This window comes from Castanea sativa, chromosome 2 (genome assembly GCF_040712315.1).
Source record: "Castanea sativa cultivar Marrone di Chiusa Pesio chromosome 2, ASM4071231v1".
Lineage (NCBI taxonomy): Eukaryota > Viridiplantae > Streptophyta > Magnoliopsida > Fagales > Fagaceae > Castanea > Castanea sativa.
The window spans coordinates 18382666-18405375 of record NC_134014.1 but is presented as its reverse complement, the minus strand read 5'-3'; the positions used below and the strand labels follow the sequence as shown (position 1 = coordinate 18405375).

General features: G+C 33.1%; 1 long non-coding RNA gene across 1 annotated transcript; it reads left to right on the top strand.

Annotated features, from left to right (window-relative positions):
* Window positions 1–18429: 18429 nt before the first annotated feature.
* Window positions 18430–22300, top strand: LOC142623791 (uncharacterized). Its single transcript, XR_012842232.1, has 3 exons — window positions 18430–18801; window positions 19891–20268; window positions 22114–22300. It is a non-coding gene; the product is annotated as an uncharacterized LOC142623791 (long non-coding RNA).
* Window positions 22301–22710: the final 410 nt, after the last annotated feature.

Sequence of the window (22710 nt, the reverse complement as noted above, 5' to 3'; positions counted from 1 at the left end):
GCATATATGATGTCTTGGAAATAAAATTGATAGCCTTCTTCATGGACATACAAGGCCCTAGATTTTTGGGTTTTACATGTTGCCAAAAAAAACAACTTCCTCTTTCAAGGTTTGTAAGCCACTAAGAGCTTATCTACTGATTTAAATCTTGCTTTGCCAATTGGATTTAAGAATGCTGACTGTGGCATCTAGAGTGTGTAGGAAATGGAATCCCTAGAGCCGAAGGATGAATTTTGTTCCCTTGTGAGTGATTTTTGAGAAACCTGAAAGCACAATAACTCATGAACAAAATAAATAACTAAATATCATAGATAAAAAAGAAAAAAAAAAAAAGGTTGAAGTCATATGGACTTGCCCCTCCATGTGCAAGAGTAATGGCCATGGAGACATATAACTTTTCATTAAGCAATACCTATCAAGGTTTGCAGTAAATTCAAGAAATTTCATTTAACATGAAGCAAGAACCATCCCAAATTACAATGAAAGAAGTCCAAAAATAAAATGAGAAACCCCAGTGAATGGGTAGAGATGAACAAAATAAAAATAAAAAGGTAGAGGAAAGTATCAAACCTTGGTGGTGGCATTGATAAACATCAACGATTGCAGGAGTAGACGACGGCATGCGAGAAAGAAAAAATGAGCTGCGAGCAATCTGACAATTTGTATGAATTTCAAGTAATATAATTTATTCAGCAATCTAACAACCCTGATTAGCTAAGTTTGATTATACTTTTAGCAATATATAAAAGTATATCTTATCATTTGGCAAATTTGTAAATTATCAAATAAATTTAAATTGATTGAGAATGGTTTAGAATAATATTATACCGTGATGTTATAGTTCATAATATAATATATTAAAATTGGTAAGATTTTTATGGTTATTGTAAATCAAATAGAAGAATCCCAGGAAGAATTGAAATCAAATAGAAGAATCTTAGGAAACCAAAAATCCAATAAAAATTGCATAACCAAAAAAAGGGAAAAAGAAAATCCAAACCAATATAAAATGAAGATGAGAAAAACACTATTTGCCCGTTTGGATCCCCGTTTTGCCTTGCGTTTGCGTTTTTTTTTTTTTTTTTTTTTAAAGACCAGCGCTTGGTGCACTGTTCATGGGACATGAACAGTGCACCAAGGCATATAAACAGTAAAAAAAAGAGTGAACAGTGTTTTTTTACACATTAAAAAATTATTTTGCTACAGTGTTTTCAGTTTTCAGTTTTCAGTTTTCAGCAATAAGTTCTATCCAAACGGACTCTATATATCAACTAAAACAAACCCAGAATTAAAACCAAATAGAAGAATCCCAAGAAACCAAAAATCCAATAAAAATTGCATACAAAAAAAGAAAAGGAAAAAAGAAAATCTATAACAAAAATTTCATGATTCTTCTTTGCCACAGGTTTGACAACAAAGGAAGAAGAAGAAAATGTGGAAATCTTCAAAGAAAAAAAAAAAACAAAAACAAAAAAACTTAAATCCAAAGCAACCCACAACCACAAACCAACAAAATTCCATGAAAACAAAAACAAAAAAACTTAAATCCAGGGCAACCCACAGCCACAAACTAACAAAATTTCATGAAAAATTGAAGCAGATAGAGAGAGAGAGAGAGAGAGAGAGAGAGAGAGAGAGAGAGAGAGAGAGAGAGAGAGAGAGAGAGAGAGAGAGAGTAATCTATAGAAATTAAGGAGAGTAAAAAACATGTTTTAATTACCTCAAAATAATTTGCCAACATAGAATATGATGGGCTGGATTGAGCGACGATGGAGAGGCAAAGAGAAATTAATGCAGTGGCGGTGATCCATGGTGGCAACGGCGGCGGTGGCAGTGGGAGGATCTGGGTTTTGGGGTGCCAGCGTCTATTAGAAAACAAAGAGGTTTAGGGTATAACACTCTAACTTTGACGCGAAGGCTGAAGAGAGTTGTATAATTGTATTGGGGTTCTAAATTGATAAATTCTAATCTAATAATAAAACATTAAAAGGAATTTTTAAAAAAAAAAAAAAAAAAGAAAGAAAGAAAAGTGACGTGAAGGCTTGGGGAGTTGTATAGTTTGGAGTTCAAAATTGATAAGTTTTAATATAATAAAATGTTAAAAAGAATTAAAAAAAGAAAAAAAAGAAAGGTGACGTGGAAAATTTTGAAGCTGCAAGACTTCGGTTTTATAATAATAATAATAATAATAATAATAATAAATCAAGGGCATATATGACGGCCCATTACCTATTAAAAATTGGGATCAATACATGAAAGACATTAATGAGACAATGACAGTTAATTTTTGCAGTGACAAAGGGTAGTCCCTTGAAGGTCCATTACCCCGTTAACTGTTACAAATTGATCATCCGATTAACGCAATATTAGCCACAGACAATAGCCCCTTTTAAAAAAATGAGGATAAGTCCTAAGGTAGAGCTGTTTCAGGTGTTTCTCTTCCTAGCAAGACTTTATTTTCTAACCGTTTCTTAAATTGTTAATTCAAATTAGCTGTAATTTTAAGGGTCTGTTTGGAATATGTTTATTTGATTGAAATTAAATTTTTTTTTGCTAAAAATACTATATATAAAGGTAAAAATTAGTTGAAATAGTGTAATAAAACTTATGAATAGTACTAAAAAGTGCAGTGGGGCTCATAAATAGTAGCAAAATTAAACTAAATAGTAAAATAAACTAATTTTTTAATTTGAAACCAAACACACACTAAAAGTGTCTTTCTTACACTCTAACGTTATTGATTTGCTCATACTAAAATAAAAAGTCCAAAATCTAGACACTTAAAGTAAAAGAACCATTCCGTTCATGAAAGGATTTTCTTTTGTAATATTATTACTAGCGAATCCCAACAGTTCACACTCAGGTCCGTTTTGAGATGTGTTTATTTTGCTGAAACTGAAAACTTTTTGCTGAAAGTACTGTAGATAAAAGTAAAAATTAGATGAAAAAGTACAATGGAACCCATAAATAGTAGCAAAAATAAACTGAATAATAAAATAAGTTGGCAAAAATAATCTTTGTCAAAGGGACACTCATTTGTGAATAATTAATTAACTTTTTATGAGATAAAACTTGTTACAAGCCTCGTGATCGGTTGAAAATATATAGGTACTAGCAATGCTCTTTCCTCTCACATGAGAAGTGGATCTCATGGTAGGACCCATATGTGACGCCCAACGCTCATGTGAGTAGAATGAGCATTGTTCACGAAATATCTAAGAAATATCCGTGGTTGGTGTGTCTGTAATTTCAACACTTCACCCTCATTTGTGAATAGATAATTATTTGCCTCCATTAACGTACTCATTACATTATCTTTTTTTTATACATTTGTCTACATATTTTACATGATAATTTAAAGTCTAATATCTGCTCCCATTAGATTATACTAATTTTCTTTATAAACTACCGACGGTTAACACTTATCACTTCACTAAGCCCAGCTGGCGGTGGACAGTAGTATAAAAATTATAGTAGGTTTGACTGGTTTGTATATAGTAATATAATGACTTGTTTTGTTTTCATCTTTCTTCTAACCACTGGTGCAATATCTGTAGTAATTAATAAAGTCGCCATCCTAAGTGTGAATCGGAGAAACACCAATGTGCACTTTTATTGAATTTTTGGAAAGTTACTAAAATCTGTGCATTATCATCGGACTCTAATCCCATGTGATAAAAAAATGATGATAATAATAGAAGTGGAAAATTCATAAAGCCCTCAATGAACTTGCAGCCCAACGACACTTACACTTATATTGGAAATTACTGTTTCATGTTAATATGTTATCAATGTATATTCCACAAATACAATAACTGCGATATCAAATAAGAAATTCACTTTTTTTCAAGAATGTGTATAGTTAACCCACAAAAATATATAATTTGTACCAACAATGTACAAAGGAGTGTGAAACAATTAAAACCCTTCCTATATTACATGTGTCATGTGTAATGGGTTTGCTTCTCACCCGCACCCTAAAAAAAAAATCATCAATATATCATATAAACCTATATGGCCCTTTTGATAAATTCAACTCTTTTTTTTCTTTTTTTTTCTTCTTAAATTTCCTTCTGTTAGGTCCTGATGTGGACCACATACATATTACGTGACCAATATATGGATTATTTTCGTTTCTGTGGGAATGATATCTATGTTTAGCATATAAAAAATCGAAGTAAGAAAATTGAGGAACTAAGCATTAAGTCAAAAGATTCTAAGATTGCATGTTATGGGATATGGTTGCATGGAAAGAATAAGAGCAAAATTCGTTACACGTCACGAGCCTTCACCAGGAGTAACCTTGGTACATTGTCAAACATTTGAACTCTATATGGACCCCCAGAAATTAATAATTGAATAAACAAGAAGAGAAGATATCGATTTTGAACTGCTTCTATGGTAGGGTATATTTTAAGTGCTGAATGACGAAGGATCTGACGCAATAGGCTCTAGTATTCGTTATAAAAGGCCAAGTAGTCTTGCTGTTTTTGAACCATCCAAAGACGAAAGATGACTACTACCAAATACTTCCTAGTGTTGCTCCTTGGAGTGGTGCTTCTAAGCACTGCCTCTCTTGCTGACCACCATGAGTCTCCCAAACATGAGCACAAACCTCCTAAGGGAGAAAAGCCACCCCCAAAACACAAGCCACCAACCTCACTCAATAAGGAAGAGAAGCCATTGCCAGAACACAAACCACCAACCCCTAGTAAGGGAGAGAAGCCACCACCACATGATCATCACCCTGGACGCCTTCTATTGGAGTCTACTTCCATTGATGGCAAACCTCCTCCAAAGGGAGAAAAGCCACCACCAAAACACAAGCCACCAACTCCACATGACAAGGAAGAGAAACCACTCCCAGAACACAAGCCACCAAAGGGTAAAGGAGAGAAGCCACCACCAGGGCACAAGCCACCCCACAAACCCCCAACTGCCAACTAAATGCATTGCTAAATCTTTAGAAATAAGAGCTACTACTTATGTTAGCTATCTTCTCAGTCATTGTATTGAGCTATGTTCATGTTATGTTATGTACTCTACTCGTTTTAGTTTTTGTTGTAATTTGCTCGGTTGCTTATGAGTATTGACATGCAGTTATGCTTTCTGGTACTTCTATTCCAATAAGTTGCATCGCTTCCTGTATAGAGATATAGAAGAACACAAGGTCACGTCCGCATTATTCTCGTAAAGTTTCTAACTTTTTTTAATATTGACATGTTTTCACACATCTCAATTGAGATCCTTTATATCAAATACAAGGAAATTAAGGGTCCGTTGGTAAGGTTGTTCTAATAACTTTGTTTGTGTTTTTTGAAAATACGTATAGGTAAAAAAGTGTGTGAAAATATGTGTAATGTTGTTTAAATACTAAAAACTATTGTTTAAAATACACTACCAAAAAGCCCCTAAGATCATTATTCTCATCAAAAATAAATATTATAAAAAAAATAATTTAAGGGCATTGGAATTGATATAATTATATTAAAATGGATTATTTGGTGGCATGTGACCAAACCAAAAATTTATTACAGTATAATGCCACGTGCTAGTGGTGTCACTAAAAATAATTGAATTTTGAACTGGAGACCTCATTATTTCATGAAATTTTAAGAATCACTAGACTAATCTCTTGTGATTGGAGGGACTATGTACTTGGAAGCTTGTTGCTAACACCACCTAGCACAATGTCTCCCTAACAAGTTTTTAAATATTATTATTTTGGTGGCTCAGCTCAATAGGATGAAGGTTTTAGGCCAAGGTCTCCAATTTATTTGTATTATAGGTTAGGAATATCAAACAATAGGAGGTCCCAAAGACAGTGATACAAGTTTTTATAGGAGACAAACGAAGGTTTTACTTTTTGTTTGGCTTCCTTTCTTGTATTCCTACCCTCCTTGAGATGGTCACAGTGTAACTGATCCCTCTTTATGAAATTTGAACTAGAATTCCTTCCCCCCTGGATGTATATCTCCTCTTTACTCTTGTGCTTCTCTCCTCAATTTTCTCAATTTTCCCAATTCCTTGTCCCCTACCAATCGGTCTTTATTTATAAACTCTCTTTAGTTGGGTCGTCATGATGAGGGGGTCATTCCCCATGTTAGTGGGCCCCTCTGTGCTATATTCTTAACTAGATGGGACCTGCCACTTGTGATAAATATGAGTAATATGACCCTCTTTGAGACTTACACTAGGTGCTAGTCGATGCTTGGCGGACGAATTCTCCTAAGGCATTATCTCCTGATCTCGGTATGATAGAAGATGTTTAGTCAGGCCGTGAGTTTGAACCAGGCCCGTCTAGGGAATGGGCTAGGTGCTCGATTAGTAAGTAAGGCGGGATGAACCCATCTAGGACACGTGTCATGAGCTCAATATAGGTCGATAGCCATGGCCCATGCAATTATTATTTCAAGCAAGTAACAAGTTAGGCACTATTAGCCATTCAAAACTTTTTAGAGGGCCCACATAATTATTACCTAGATAACAATTATTCGGATTGATCGATGCAATACACAAGTCAATGGTTGAACTCAAAATAGAAAGCCAACTTTTAATCTCAGTAATCAAATAAATAAACAGTTGAACAGAAGAAAAAAAAAAAGTTAAAAGTTAAAAAAAAGAAAGTTTAATATTTTTTGAGTGATTTAGAGGAATAAGATGATGCAATAATCTAATTATTGTACTAGATATCCGATAGTCCAACACTAAGCACGATTTAATGAATTTAACTTCTGTATATGGACCAAAAGGCAAAAGCTAATTTTCAAGAATTTCATGAGCAAAATTTTTGCAGACCTTTTTTTTTTTTCCTCATGACCATGAGTTCTTCCCACAAAATCTACTAAAGTAGTATATACTTATGTCCATCCCACATCAATTAGTATTTCTGTATTTTATAGATGCTGTTAAGAACTAAATGTATTAGAATTTTATTTTGTAAATGTTGGCAAACCATGATCAAAACAATGAGTCTAGGTTTAGGCTTGCTCAAAGTTTGTTTAAGTGTAAGTTTGAATCAAGTGTTTTGCGAGAATTCACAGTGTAAAACAACAAGGCCTGATCGATTGAGAATCGCAAATCAAAAAATTCTGCAAAAATTTCAAACGCAGCCCAAGCCCATATGACGTGTAAGGTTAAATGTTTCACTCCTAGTATAAAAGGAAAAACCCTATCCACATTTTAGAAGCCTCTGAATAGCTTTTTGTTTTCTCTCGTGTGAGATTTGAGAGGTATTTACCTTAAAACACAAGGAAAGCTCTACCAAAGTCTAGATCTGAAATCAAGTTTTGGTGATTCAGTTGCTGCACAAAGTTCCTGCTAAGTACAAAACCTTTGAGTGGAATCTCAAAGTCACAAGTGGGAGAACATGTGTTTGATGCAGATTCAAGGAAAGAAGTAGTCCATGGACTTGGAGTTCACCCGTGGTCATAGTAGTAAGTTTTCTACATGAGGTAACATTAGGATGTTAGTGGTCTAAGTACTTTTGTAAAATTTCAATTCTTTCATAGTCGATTTGTTTTGTACCTTGAGAATAGTTAGATCAAATCCTCCCTAAGTTTTTTACCGGTTTAATTTTCCTGGGTTATCAAATTTTTATGTTCTTTACTTTCTGTATTATATTTATTTGCTCATAATTGTTTAACCTAGACTTGAATAACAAACTTGTTAATCAACTTGGCTTAATATTAGGTTAAACATATTGTGACAAGGGGTCTAAAAACCTAATAGATGCCTATTGTTATGCATACACGTTTATTGGAACAAAAAAAAAAAAAGTAATTGCAATATCATCAAAGTCATTGCAATAAGATGCTATTGCGATGATTAAATAGTCGATGCGAGATATTGAAATTAAATCGGTGGTAATAAGTTTGAGCAACAACCAAAAAAATAATCATTGTAATAACTTTAGACACAATTGATGTTCATTCTAATTGTTCATAAAATCTAAATTGACCTAGTAAATGTCCAATTTGGGACTTAGCACACACCCGCATAACACACACTCAACAAATCTAATTCAATGTCCAATCAATTTAGACATTACCAAAAAATAAAAAATAAAAATAAAAATATGAAAATGATCATATGAAATGACATCATTTATATCCTAGTAGAAATTGCATGTGTTAACCATGTTATACATCACACAAAACAATTAAAAAAAATAGTAAAATTTAGATATAGTACTTTATGTGTGGTTCCTTAGGTATCTCTCTTAAAATTGTAACACCTATCTACTTAATCAAAACACTAAACAATGTGCAATATAACTTGCTTCATGTTCCTTTAAAAGTTACCATGACTTTTAAGTAGAGTTTGTGTTGTGTTTTTGTATTAAAACATTTTCTCTTTCTCTAGTCTCTATGTGTGTGTTTCTAAAAAAAAAGAGGGTAATTGTTCTATATTGCATAAGATAGTGTACATTGTTTGCAAAATAATTGCTCCACCATTTCTTAAAAGTTATCATGACTTTTGCGTGAAATTTGTGGTGTGTTTTGGTGTTAGAATCTCTCTCTCTCTCTCTCTCTCTCTCTCTCTCTCTCTCTCTCTCTCTCTCTCTCTCTCTCTCTCTCTCTCTCTCTCTCTCTCTCTCTCTCTCTCTCTCTCTCTCTCTCTCTCTCTCGTGTGTGTGTTTGTTTATCAAAAAAAAAAAAAAAACACTAAATGGCATTAACATATTCTGTTTCTTTTGTCTTCTTCTTTTTCTCTTGTATGAGTTAAAATGACCGATTTAAAAAGCCCGTGAGAAACCATAGAACCCCAACCTCTTCAACTTCTCAATTCTCACCCTCAATCTCAAACTTCTAAATATCATATGTTTCTTTCTTTCTTTTTATTTTTCTCTTATATGCGTTAAAACCTATTTAGAAAACCCGTGAGAAACCACAGGACCCTAACCTCTCCAACTAGTCAATTCTTATTCTTAATCTTAAACTTCTAAACTTTTGGAGAAATCAAGCTCTCTCTCTCTCTCTCTCTCTCAAATTTGTACAGATATTTGAAGAAATCAAGCTTTGCTTGTCGATTGTTAACACTCTAGAAACTAAAGACTATGTTAGGTTTTTAGTTGAGTTACAATAGTAACTAAAGTGCCCATGTCTACTAGTGCTAAATCTTTTGGAGTCCAACACAAAAAAAAAGTATTGTGCTCAAACCCATAACTTTTATAGGAGGCATTGAACTTGCATCGGAGAACTGATTGAGAAAACTTATATTTAATGGGGAAAAATTATGATTTCTACAAAAGCCTTCCAATTTCGATCGATCAATGATTTCCAAAGATCGTCCCCTGCCGCATGAAATAGAGGGACGGAGGGAAGGGAAAAGTGTGAAATCATTGGAGTTCCACCTACTATTTTAGATCCAAGCTCACCACCACTCCTATTAGAGAAACCCTACCATAAGGTGCTTAAGTTTTATTCAAAAGGGAATGAGTGCTTGATATACTACTAGCAAAGAGACAGGCGAAGGACTATAAAAGAAAGCATTTTTCGGTGAAGGAGAATGGTTTTTCTCCCGGAATTGGGTTCTTAATTCTCAAGACGAAATAGCAGTGCAAATAGTGTTAACGTTGTTTAAAGTTTTGGTAAGTGCCAGAATTTTAAGAAAGGTACTTAAGAAACCACATCTAAAAAATTGTATCTTAGTTTTTTCCTTAAAAAAAATTAAAAATGAAATATATATTTCTTTAAGTAGATCATTAACTTGATACATAAATTAGGTTTAGCTATTTTCCTCACATGTAAGATGAGAAAATTCAGATAAATGATAAGAGATTCATCAAAATTCAGAATTCCAACACGTGAATGAATGGATAAGTCACCACGAAAATCTGTCTTTTTTATTATTATTTAAGAATATCCACGAGATGATTTCATACATCATTCAAGAACTTCACTTACAACTTGCATTTCAATCTCTTAATCGCATGGTAATTCATTTTCATGAATTCTAATAATGTCCATACATCTCATGATAGGTTGTATTGCATGTTCATCATTGCATTTATTTTTCTTTCGATTTGTTGCCATGTGACTTGATCTTTTTTCTTTCTTTCCCTCTCTTTAATTTTAATCTTTCATTGTGAATGGTGAATGCACATTGGTGTTTATTTTTTATTTTTTGAATTTTCATTACTGTAATTTAATTGTTTGTTGGATGAGTAAATTTATTTATATCAGTATATACTCAGAGGACGGTTCTTAAACTAGGTGAGGCGGGTTCCTATTATCCTCTCACTATGTAATGTAGCCTCCAAATCTTACTTTAGGGGATGTAGATAAGGTTTAATTATTTAATTTCCTATATATATATATATATTCATTTGATTGTAACCATAAAACAACACTTTAAGCTTTCTTTTATTAGATTATACCTAGGAGGCTAGGACTAAAGCTTTGAAATATTCTCCTCCAAAATCTTTTTGTAATTTATTTCATTTATTAATAATTTATCTTTTCAAAAAAATTTAATTTTCTTTTAAAAGTAAATTTGTAAATTAAATTAACAACTCGATTCATGTATGATGACCTACAAACTATACCTTTAGGCCTCCATTATCACAAATATATATATATATGCCACAGGAAATTTGTGAATCTTGTAATACCTTTAGGCCTCCATTATCACAAATATATGCAATTATGACCCATGTAACTCCTTCATGATGTCATAAAATCTGATCGTTCTTTGTGTGTGCGCGTACACAGGCGCATTTGCACCATAATCTTCTTTTCTTTCTATTTTTTGTTATTTACATTTTACGAGTCTTGGATTACATTTTGCAATTTCAAATATTATTTTTTTTTTTTAGACGATGATTTTGATTTTTTTTTTCGGGTATTAATATTATTTTGTTTATTTGGATTTCGCATCAGCCAGTCACTCCTTTTAAGTCCAGACATAGGTCCTATCAATTCAGCTAATTTATTTTAGTTTTTTTTGTCTTTTCTCCACCGGCACCCATCAATGTCAAAATCTATATGGGAAATCAAGAAACGCATACGCGTAATACATTGTTTTCAACCATATATTATCTTAGTTTGGCAAGACATTGCAAAATCTTCGGAAAGGACAAATGCAGTGGTCCATCTTCTCAATTCCTAACAAAACAAAACGAAATTATTATTGTTTATTATAAAATTACCACCCATGGACTTTGATTAATCACACCGAGTTGCACCGACACCAACCAAATATTAAAAATAAAAATTGCACCTTCCCTTTTAATGTCCCAAGACCAAGCGTTAAAAATGTATGGTCCATGTGCGTGTTGAAATTTGCTAATAGAGAGCAGTTTAACTTTGAAATATAACACATGATGAAAAACTGTTCTAAGTCCAAAAGGGATAGTTTATATTCTTACCTCTCATAGCTTCCCTCTACCCTACTTAACTTTTTTTGATGTTGAACTCTACTTAACTTCACTGTTCCAATTTCCAATTTTCAAATCAAAGGGGCCCAAAATGGACCCATGGTCACCTAAAAGTATGTAACATGTTACTTTTTGTTTTTTGCTAATAGTAAACTACCACCCTAAAAGTTGGGGTATTTGCATTGCCTCTTAAAGTTCTAAAATTTGTATTTTACTCCCTAATGTTCTATTCTATTTGTATCAATACCTCTTTCATCCATATTTTTTTATTAAGTGCTACATAAACTTGTTACGCGTGTTTAGTTTGTCCAACAAAATGATGTCATATCATTTTTGTAGCCTAAAAAAATTTTTAAAATAAAAAATGACATAGCATAATAAAAATAATATGACATACTTTTATTAGACAAAGTAAACACGTGTTGCAAGCTTATGCGACATTTAACTGAAAATATGGATAAAGAGACTGCTGATATATATTGAATAGAACTTTAAATGGTAAAATTCAAATTATGAAACCTCAGTGTGTATAATTCGAACGCCTTAAACTTTAGGAGGTTGTTTGAGATATACCACACGATGAAAAATAGTTAAAAACTCCTAAAGGAATTAGTTATATTCTTACCTCTCAAAGCTTCTGTCCACTCGACTTTAACTCTTTTTTTATTTTTTATTTTTTTGATGAGAAAATCACTCGACGTTAACTTCACAGTTTCAATTTACCATTTTCAACTCAAAGGGACCCAAAATGGACCCCCCCGTCACCTAAAAATCTGTAATACGTAACTTTTTTTCATGACTTATGAAATGGATGAAACTACTTGATACTGTGCTGCCGACGAGGGCCCACAATAGGTATTATAAAATGGCATCCACTCTTCTAGTTTTGAATCATCAGTAGCCAATATGTCTAACACAAGCTTACTAGTGTTATTTCTAGCAGTGGTGCTTCTCACCACTCCATCCAATGCTGATTACCCAAAGCCACCTCCGTATGAGCACAAGCCCCCCACTCCAATTCAGAAACCTCCCCCAATTGAGAAGCCACCAACTCCTATTTACAAGTCTCCTCCAGTGAGCAATCCAACCCCTGAACATAAGCCACCAACCCCAGTTTACCAACCACCTAAACCATCAGTGCCAATTCACAAACCACCAACCCCAATTTCTAAACCTCCAACTCTACCTCCCAAAGTAGAGAAACCACCAGTGTATAAGCCACCAACCCCAGTTCAGGCACCTCCTAAGGTAGAGAAGCCACCCACTAGTCTACCTCCCAAAGTAGAAACTCCAGCACCACCAAAGCACTTGCCGTCACCACCTTATGGTCACTATCCAGGACACCCTCCAGTGGAGAAAGGCCAAGATCCTCACAAGCCACCCCGCAAGATTCTGCCTCCTCCAACACCATACAAGAAGCCACCTTCTTCTGCCTAGAGGCTTTCATCACCTATCCATTACATCTGAGGTTTAGGGTGAACGTGGATAGATTAATCACTAGAAATAAGAGCTTAGCAGTACTCATTATAATGCTTCCTTGTGTGCAATGAGCTGATGATTAAGAATGAGTTTATTTATATATGTCATTAGTCATTGCAGACTTGCAGTGTTGCTTTCTGTTTGTAACTGCTAAGCATGATATCAATTTTCTAATTTAAAGCAGAGAGTTCCATCACCAATATATATATATATATATATATCAATGTGTTTATGCTTTATACATATTAATTACTGGCTCATGATACAAATGCTTCGTGGAGATTTTGTTTCGTGGAAAGAGAACTCAGCAACGTCACATTCCGTACTATAAATGATGACATAATAATAAAGAAAGAAAAATACAAAAGATATGCATATAACCTTTACAAAACTAGTATGAGAATGAATATGAGCGAGAAATGTCAATAATATAATAAATAAATATTAGAATTCATTTTTGTAACTGGTGAGTTAGTTATATAGTAAAATTTCTATTATCACTAGCATCTCTAATAAGAAATATATATATATATATATATATATATATATATATATATATATATATTTTGTTAGACCTTACCAATTAAGATGAATAAATTAGTGGCAGCTCCAAAAAAAATTTCTAGGGTGGTATTTATGAAACTTACACTATACAAAATCTAATAAAATAGAATTTCATATATTCAAAAAAAAAAAAACACACAAATACATTTATAATTTTCTTCTTCGAGTTTTCCTATTTTGAAAATGTTACAAGATAGTCTCATTATCAATGCTACAAGTTAGATCTCTTTCAAAATTTTAGTTCAATTGCAAATGTTGTAAAAACCTAATATAGTGTTAAGGGCACCAAAATTTGGCTACAAACTTAATTATAGTTTAAAACTACAACTCTCACTAAAAAAAATAATAATAATATAACTAAATATTTTGAAAATCTAACAATTGAATTGCATTTTTTTATGATTTTAAAATACAAGTCATATTTCATGTCACTCGATGTTATTTATTATTCGATTCATAAAATTATTTTATATATAATTTTAGACTACATAAACTCAAAATTTAAATGTTTGATTGATGATATAGCTATTGATCTTTGATTTTATTGATATTTTGCAAGGATTAATGATATAAGAAGAAAATGTAATTTAATGGTGAATTTTTCAAAATTCATATTCATTAAAAAATATTAAGTGGATAGCTTAATCTACCACCAAGTTTGTTGCCAAACTTTGTCCAAACTCCAAAATTTATTTATGTTGAGCCTAGAAAAATTTAGGGTGGTCACAAATTTTTTTTAAAGGTAAAAATTTCTAAATTTTTAAAATTTATATATAATAATAATTTTTTTTCCAAGTCAGGGTGGTCCTATGACCATCTGGCATCAATGTAGAGCCACCCCCATAATAAATGAAAATCTAGTAAATTTGTCCTTGAGACTAATGACCAGGAGGAAAAATAAGGGTGCATCTGAAGTGGAATATATATATCCATAATGGCCTACAAAGGTTGAAAACTTGAAAGATATCCACCATTCCAAACAAACTGCGGCAGCCTCAAAGTTGTTAAAGCATTTAAATAAAAATCAACTATGAAACTTATACATTATATTACCCAAGGCAAACTTGAGTGCTAACATGGCTGGATCCGAACTCTACACATGGGCCAACTATAAGGAAATGAAGAAGAATGTTGATTGAGAGGGTAGTACCTTCAACCTGTGCCAACAGCATGACCATCTTGGAGAAAAGGTAAATATGTTACTGGTATGGACACCCAGTACCAGTGTAAAAGGGAGATAGCGACCTCCTATGGTAAAAAGCTACAAAACACCCTCATTGGCTAAATTTGTGCTGGACCATTACTAATGACACGTGCATCACTCTTGACATTCCTGATGTCTATTTCCTTGTCTATGACTTGTCCTCCACAGTGTAGCAGAGCTGCCCTTCATCCCACTATTCTGACATTGGCATGTCTTTTCTCTCCTCCACCCGTAGTATAGTACAATAGTTGTATTAGGGTTTATATTGGGCGAGTGAGGGCTTGACACCCGTCCTTATGTACCTAACAACATTCCTTGTACTACAGGAGGAAAATGTTGCTAAACAATTATGACAAGAACCAAGAAAGATAGAGAGAGAAGGAAAAAGTCTAGGTAGGAAAGTGAGGGAAAATGAGGCTTTCTTTGGGAAGAACATCACCATATGTAAAAACCAGAACTTTGATATAATAGAAAGCTTTAAGGAGTGAAAGATATTATGTCCTTCACTCAATCGTGATTTTTCATCTCGTTACAAGGGTTTTCCACTTATGTTAAACACCTTCTTTATTTTCCTTGTTTTGCCTTCAAATTTCTCTAGACGTTAAAGTGTTAAAGTTCTCATTTTTTTTATCATTCATGAGATTTTGCACTTAAATGTACTGTTAGATCTATGACTTATTTCCCTTTACAAGCTTGATAGTCTAACTTGCACATACAAAACTTAAGATGGAGATCATCACTGCAACACAGTTGCTTCCCTTTTCAATGACTTATGGTTATGACTTGTGCAAAAGGGCTTCAAAAGCATTCCCGAAAATTATTTTGAGCTTGAAGAAGATCTCAGGAAAAAATAATAAGAAAAAAGAAAATTCAAAAGAAAAATATACACAATCGTACAAAAAAGAATACCAAAAAAATATATATGCGATTGTGGTTTATAAAAATTACAAAAGTAGTATAGAGGCACCATTAACCAAATATAAAACCCTGATGTGGCAAATTGGTAATCAAATACCACTCAAACATATCTAACTAAACATTGTTGTGCATGGAAAAAAAAAAAAAAAAATCCCAAACCAGTAACAAATTGCTAACCAAATTTGAGGTTATATTCAAGCCATGTCACAAATCTCCACCTAGGTTCTTGATTTAGATCAAACCTGACAAAGGAAATTTCTTTATCACCTCCACCAAAATCCTCAAGAAATAACTCAATTTGCAAACACCAATCCATTTCAAGTGTTGCTTGAACTCGTGTAAAGAAACCATGTCACAAATCTCCACCTAGGTTCTTGATTTAGATCAAACCTGACAAAGGAAATTTCTTTATCACCTCCACCAAAATCCTCAAGAAATAACTCAATTTGCAAACACCAATCCATTTCAAGTGTTGCTTGAACTCGTGTAAAGAAACTAACTTAGTCATAATTAATGTTAACTGCGTTATCTGAAATCTTTTAAAGAAGAATGCCTCCGTAATCAACAAGTTTCATGAACGTATTGGAAGCAAACATCAATCTTCTTATTTTGAGAACGATGGACTAGGTTTTACTCTAGATGAATATTACCCTAACTTTTATAAAATACACAAATGTGCTCATGATGAATCCTCAAGCCTTCAATGAACCTATATGTAAAATAGCCTCCTTGATAGCTTCCGTCACAACCATTTATTTATTCTAAACGGTTGACAATATAACAGTGAACTGCAGTGTTGACCTCAAACTCGTTGATTCTTTAGCAAATATAAAATAACGCTAGTCTAGATCACAACCAACATATTCTAAATCACTTATGTAAACAACCAATACGAGCTTTCCTAAAATAGAGAGATCGTCAGAAGTTGACACATAAGAAATACCCGAAGTAAAAAAATATACTAATAGAAATTATTGGAACCAACTTCAAAATTGCATAAAAACTGGTGATTTGTTGGGTCATCGCAAGGATCAAAACTCATTTGCCAAACAGACTCGCAGATGATACATGTGCATGTATTTGATCTCCTCATTAGTTCGTAGAATTAAGAAAAGCGTTAACATTAAGGGGCCAAAGGAGTTCTTACAGGCTTGCTCATGGAATTCTAACAAAACTATGCAGCACTTTAGTCAATATAATATTGTTTTTGTGTCTAAGGAATATTACTCTTCACTCTATCCCACTCAATCTCCATAATAAGTATCTTCTTCATCTCTCTAATGTCTTTCATTCCAAATTCTGAACTTAACTGAGTCTTTAAATGATTAATTTCTGCCTTGTTTTTACATATGTGTGTTATTTAATTTAAAATTTTAAAAATTATTGATATATTTAGTCTGGCCTTTATAAAAAATTTATGGTTCAGCCACTTGTCTAGCTGACTAAGGTTAGCCAATTACTTGAGTCTTACCTAGTCATCCCGAGCATGTCCAGGTATATGTCAGCAAAAAGCAGAAGAATTCGGGCTTATTATGATATCGAAAAGCATGGTTTAGGGCTTCCACATTTTAAAACTTAATAGAGTTATAGTTATTATTGTGATACCATCCTTATAATCATAATTATGATACCGTCCTTATTATGATATCAATATATCACTGTTATTATACTTCCAGCATATATGACACCTTAACAGTACTGAAAAATTGGTTGATTGATCAGTTTAAGATAGGCCAAGACTAACTTCACTATATGTTATAGTCTTAAATCAAGTGATCCCACCTTAATTCACGTTCAAACCAGACCTGCATTTTCAAACCTTTGCGCCAATAGTCCAATTTACGACTCAATAGGACCCAACGTTACCTATGACATTTATGATTCATGAATGAGGGATTAAGATGTACACCATCGTTGAACTTCTTTCGCAATTGACGTATATGACCATGAAACAAGAAGAACCATAATAATTTCGACACCTGTTACAGCCAATAATTAATCAAGTCACTATAAAAATGGTGCCCATTCTTCTTATTTTGCACCATCGTCCGTCAAAAGTGTCTTCCTTATATTGGCCACTGCTGTTCCTGGGCATGGTGGTTCTCACCAGTCCAGCTTTTGCTGAATACCACAAGCCACCAGCTCCCATTTACCATCAGCCTCCATTTGAGAAGCCACCACCGGAGTACAAGCCACCTACACCTGTTCACAAACCACCGGAAGTAGAGAAGCCAAAAGCACCGACTCTACCTCCTAGAGTAGTGAGACCACGACCGAAGAACAAGCCATTACCTCCTATAGTAGTGAAACCACCACCACAGCACAAGCCATCACCACCATATGGACACTACCCAGGACACCCTCCATTGGACAATGTCGAAATCCCATACAAGCCGTCCCCAAAAGTGATACCTCCTCCTAGTCCGAAACCATATAAGAAGCCATCTACCCCACACAAGCCACCCTACTACAAGCCCCCATCACCAGTCCATAATTAAGTTTATATGAAAAGGAGTAGCTTGTATGCTAGAAATAAGAGCGGTTTCCACTCAAGTTATGTATTCAGAAAATAAATAAATAAATAATAATAATAATCTATATTTATATATATAATAGACGAAGCTGAGAGAAAGTTGGTTCCCGCATTTAAAGACGCATTGATAAATAGGATAACTGCTTATCTAAAATTCAGACACGTATACAGTTTTTTAAAAAATAATCGTACGTTACAATGCTTGGTTTTTTAAACTCTGCCACGTCTGCAATTAAAAAAAAGGTGAAGATTAAATAACCGATTTGTTTTTTAAAATAAAACACTGTTTGACTGCCTTTTTCCGATTTGTTAAAAAAAAAAAAAAAACACCATTTGACTGCCATTTTAGAGAGATCTGAGAGAAAGGAAGAAGAGAGAAAATAGAGAGGCAGAGATGGAGAGGCGATGAAATCGACAGAGAGGCTATGAAGACAAGGAGATAGAAATAGGAGGCGATGAGGCCTTTCTCCCATCACTAAGCCTCCGTTCAATTTGATAAAAAAAACCTCCGTTCAAAAAAAAAATCATTCCAGGCTTTGATTAGTTTGGCCCATGGCTTCGAGACGCAGATATTGCCGTCCATTGTGCGAGGCAAGAGAGCAGATTTTGTCAGAACCATACATCGAACAACAGAAATAATCCCCTTCACTCCATGTTTCCCCACCACCGTCCGTTCCCTTCCAGATTCAGACCATCAGATCGCCAGAACCGACATCGACAATGGTACATTTATTTTTAATTGATTTTTTTTGTTCGGTAGGTTTAGATTTGATTCGTTTTTGTTATGGGTTTTTGGGTTCTCTATCAAAATGTTTGTTTCCTCAATTTTAGATATTTGCTTTTGTTTTTTTTTTTTAGATTACGGAAATCACTAAAAATATCGATTTTAGTTTGGGTACTTCTGTTTCTAATCTTAACGAAATCTTTGGGATTTAATAGGTATAGAATTGAATGTTGCATTGATACTTATTTTAGGTTTTCCTGCCAAAATACGGTTAAAATACAATAATTAAAAGGGCTTGCAATACTCCCCGAAAAAAAAAAAAAAAAAACATGCAATATGGAGAACGAAGAAGGAGAGAGGGATCGAGAGATCTAAAACTGCACACTCTAAAAACTGAAACCCAAAACATCAGACATCAATCAAGATGGAGAAGAGCACGAGTGAAGGGGATTATTTTTGTTACATGCATGCTGCATATTGCAGTGTTTTGCTTTTTTATCTGCATTTTGCCACTTATTTTTATCATAGATCAAACATTAGCTTTCTCAATACTGTCTTAGTACTTTTGCTTTTCTGTAAATTGTTTTCAAATTTAAGTAATTGGTTGATTGACTATACTCAATAATTAGTTCATTGTCATACCAATTATTTAACACTGTTGTACATTGATATGAAAAATATTTCATTTTTCATTGTAGTTCAATATATCTAATAGTTCAATTACGTCTTTTTCTTCATATACGGTCGTAAGAGATTTAACAATAAAGCATTAAAAAGGGGCACAACCAAGCACAGTAACCAAGTATGAAACTTAATTAATAGTTCAATTTCTTATTGGAGTGTACCTTTCCCTTGGTGTGTTATTGACTTATTGTGGAGGAGGCAGAGTTATTTTGACGTAAGTTGGGTTATAAATTAGAAATAAAGGATCATTAGATGCCTATGGAAGGAGAATGAAACTTCTATTACTGACCATATTGTCTTTGGGTTGGAAAATTTTTAAGCTGACCAATTGTCTTTGAGAAGGTGTCTATGAGAATGCTATATTTATGTAGTTTGATTTAGTGCATTTGGAATTCTTGATGTAGTCATGTGGAAGGAGAGTTGCTGGGAAACAGGGACAACAACATTGAAACAGAGGAATTTGTTTTTCTATTTTTGGTAAATCTTGGTCTTAATTGAAGCTTCAAAGTCTAAGAAAGGCAATTGGATTGGTGTATTATTTCAATGTAGGAATCAAAGAGATTGCAATATTTTCAGGGGCTGTTAAAGCTGGAAAGTGCAGAGGAAGACTACTGCTATATTGTGATCTTTGAGGGTTCACTCTATTAGGCTTTCAAACATGAAAATGAATGGTATTATAGTTATGACAACTGGAAAAGTTAAGGAAGTATTCAATCTGACTCAGGAGCATACTAGAGTGAGATGACAAGACAAAAGGGTGCTGAACAACCTTGAGAAAACATGTAAGAATCTACAACCTATTAATATTTTGTGTAAGATCTATTTTTGACGGGTTAAAAAACCTGCACCTATAACAAAGAATACAATTTTTTTCTGGTGTAAAATCAATATTTTTCAATAACGCTATTTTCCAGTTAGATACCTACTTGACTCTTTTTTTTGTTCTTGATTTAGTTTTGGTTGATTGGATGAGGTTTGATCCTTCAGTAATTTCAGATTTTGTTTGTTCATTTCTCCAATGCATTTTAATCAATGATTATTTCTGTGTGTGAAAGAATCCTCTTTTGTAAATAGATCAACTGTATCTATGACGTCATATGCCAATTTGTTATTTTTTTGGAACCTGTTTTGTGGTGGTTGAGTTTTGGAGTCGGTTAGCTAAATCTTATTTGCAAATACAATGTCAATTGTGCCTTTTCTCTGCATGTAATTTGGTCTTTGCATTATGTGGGAGGCATGTCTTTATATAAAAGAAGCTAGATTACCTACGAAACCAATGCTTTCTCAACGTCCTAATTTTTCACAAAGTCTGTCAGTGTCACATGAAAATTATAAGCACTGCAACATTGCTATTTTTTTCCCCTAATGACCAAAAGTGACGTGCAAATTTAGTGTGCAAAAAAAAGGAAAAAACATAATTAGCCTAGGATTCTACTTTCAGAGACTTAAAGTCAGTTTGGTGCGATCCTCAATAGTCAAGTACTCTTTCTAAGCCTTTGGTTATTTTCGCTATTGAATTGTTAACATTCTAATGTAGGTTTAGACAAATGGCTATCTACGTAACTTGGTCTCAAAGCTTAAGCAAACAATGATTTTATCTGCATTTGCATCCCTCAATGATCATTTTAAGTAAAGAACAATATGAATTTTCTAAACAAGTGTAGAAAGATCACATGCTAGATAGAACTAGACAGAAGGTATACCAGTTGCAAGGAGCTTTAGTCATTTTATATTCTTCAATAGATGGGAAAATTCAAACATTGCAACTGTGTACTAGAGATTGAGAAAGAGTGGCAACAGGAGAACTTATATATTGTGATTTAAGGTTTTAAACTTACCTTATCTGATTTAATATAATTCCACCTGTTCTTTAAAAGAATTGAATCAATTTCAGAAATTGTTGTTTCCTCTGAGACACGAGTTTAACAATATGAACAATTTTGAATAAACCTTTACTCTTTTGCTATGGAATTGTTTTTTAAAATTTTAATACATTATCCTTTCTTATTTATCCATTTTTTATGAATTTAGTTTCTTTCTCTTATCATGTTTGGTGCATCTTAATTTGTTATAATATTTTGCTATCTTGGAGAGTTAGTCATGTTATTCAAGTGTGTTCCACTAGAGTCACTACGTACTTTTTCAAGTTTGTAAGATTTCAACTTTGTCTTTAATGAGATTTTCTCTTTAGTTAAATATGGATGATAGAAAAGGTTTAAGTAAACGCGAAGATGGGAGACATACTTAAGTTTATGGTGGCTGATTGTTTCAACAATTACATGTTGGTGCACACACAAGTATAAAAGAAAATTGACTTATGTGGGTGAGGTGTAACCAATGTATATTGCAAAGGTGATTGCAGGTATTTTAAATTAATTATTGTTACTTTTTTTTTTTCCTTTATGATTTATATGTATAAATATAGCCAAGCTAAAATATTACATTCACTTTTATGTGTATAAATATAACAAAGCTATCTTAGAATTTTTATCATATCATGTTCGCTTTTAATTTGTTTTTCTTATTTATTGGATTTTCCTTGGTCAAGATTGAACTTGCATTATGTAAGCTTTTCTAGGTTTAGGAATATTTTTTATATTGGCTGATGATATTTTTGATATGTTTAGCCGATGAAGAAATTACGAGATTAAACGCAATGCTCAAAAGCATGGTTATTGACAATTTTGGGCCTACAAGATTTAGAGATGAAGCATGAAGTCATTAAGCAAGGAATAAAATATTTGAAAGATTTTAATATGTAGTTGTTATAATTAATTATTATTTCTGGATAAGTGCATTTCTTTATTTCTATTACTTATATGTATTGTTGTATTACGTGTTTTGTATTATTTAAACTAACAACAAAACACACTTACTGATTTCTTTATAAACCGTATACTATAATGCATTCGTTAAATATTATAAATGTCATTTTGACCTTTGAATATGATGCAAGAAATCTACTTGAGAAAAATAGTTTGTTTCCATTGCTTTAAATTTTACATTTTGTTTGCAATTTAAGGTTATAGTAACAACCAATGCTTTGTGATTTTTTAACAGTTTCAAAATTGAAGAGAGAAACAAATTAGAGAAAAAGATGTAATTCTGGATCTAAGTCTATCCAAGTTGCATTGGCAAATATATCTAATGTATAGATATAGTTTCATTCCTAGCTTATTGTAAAGAAGATTGATACAATTTATATTTAATATGATTGATTGAAC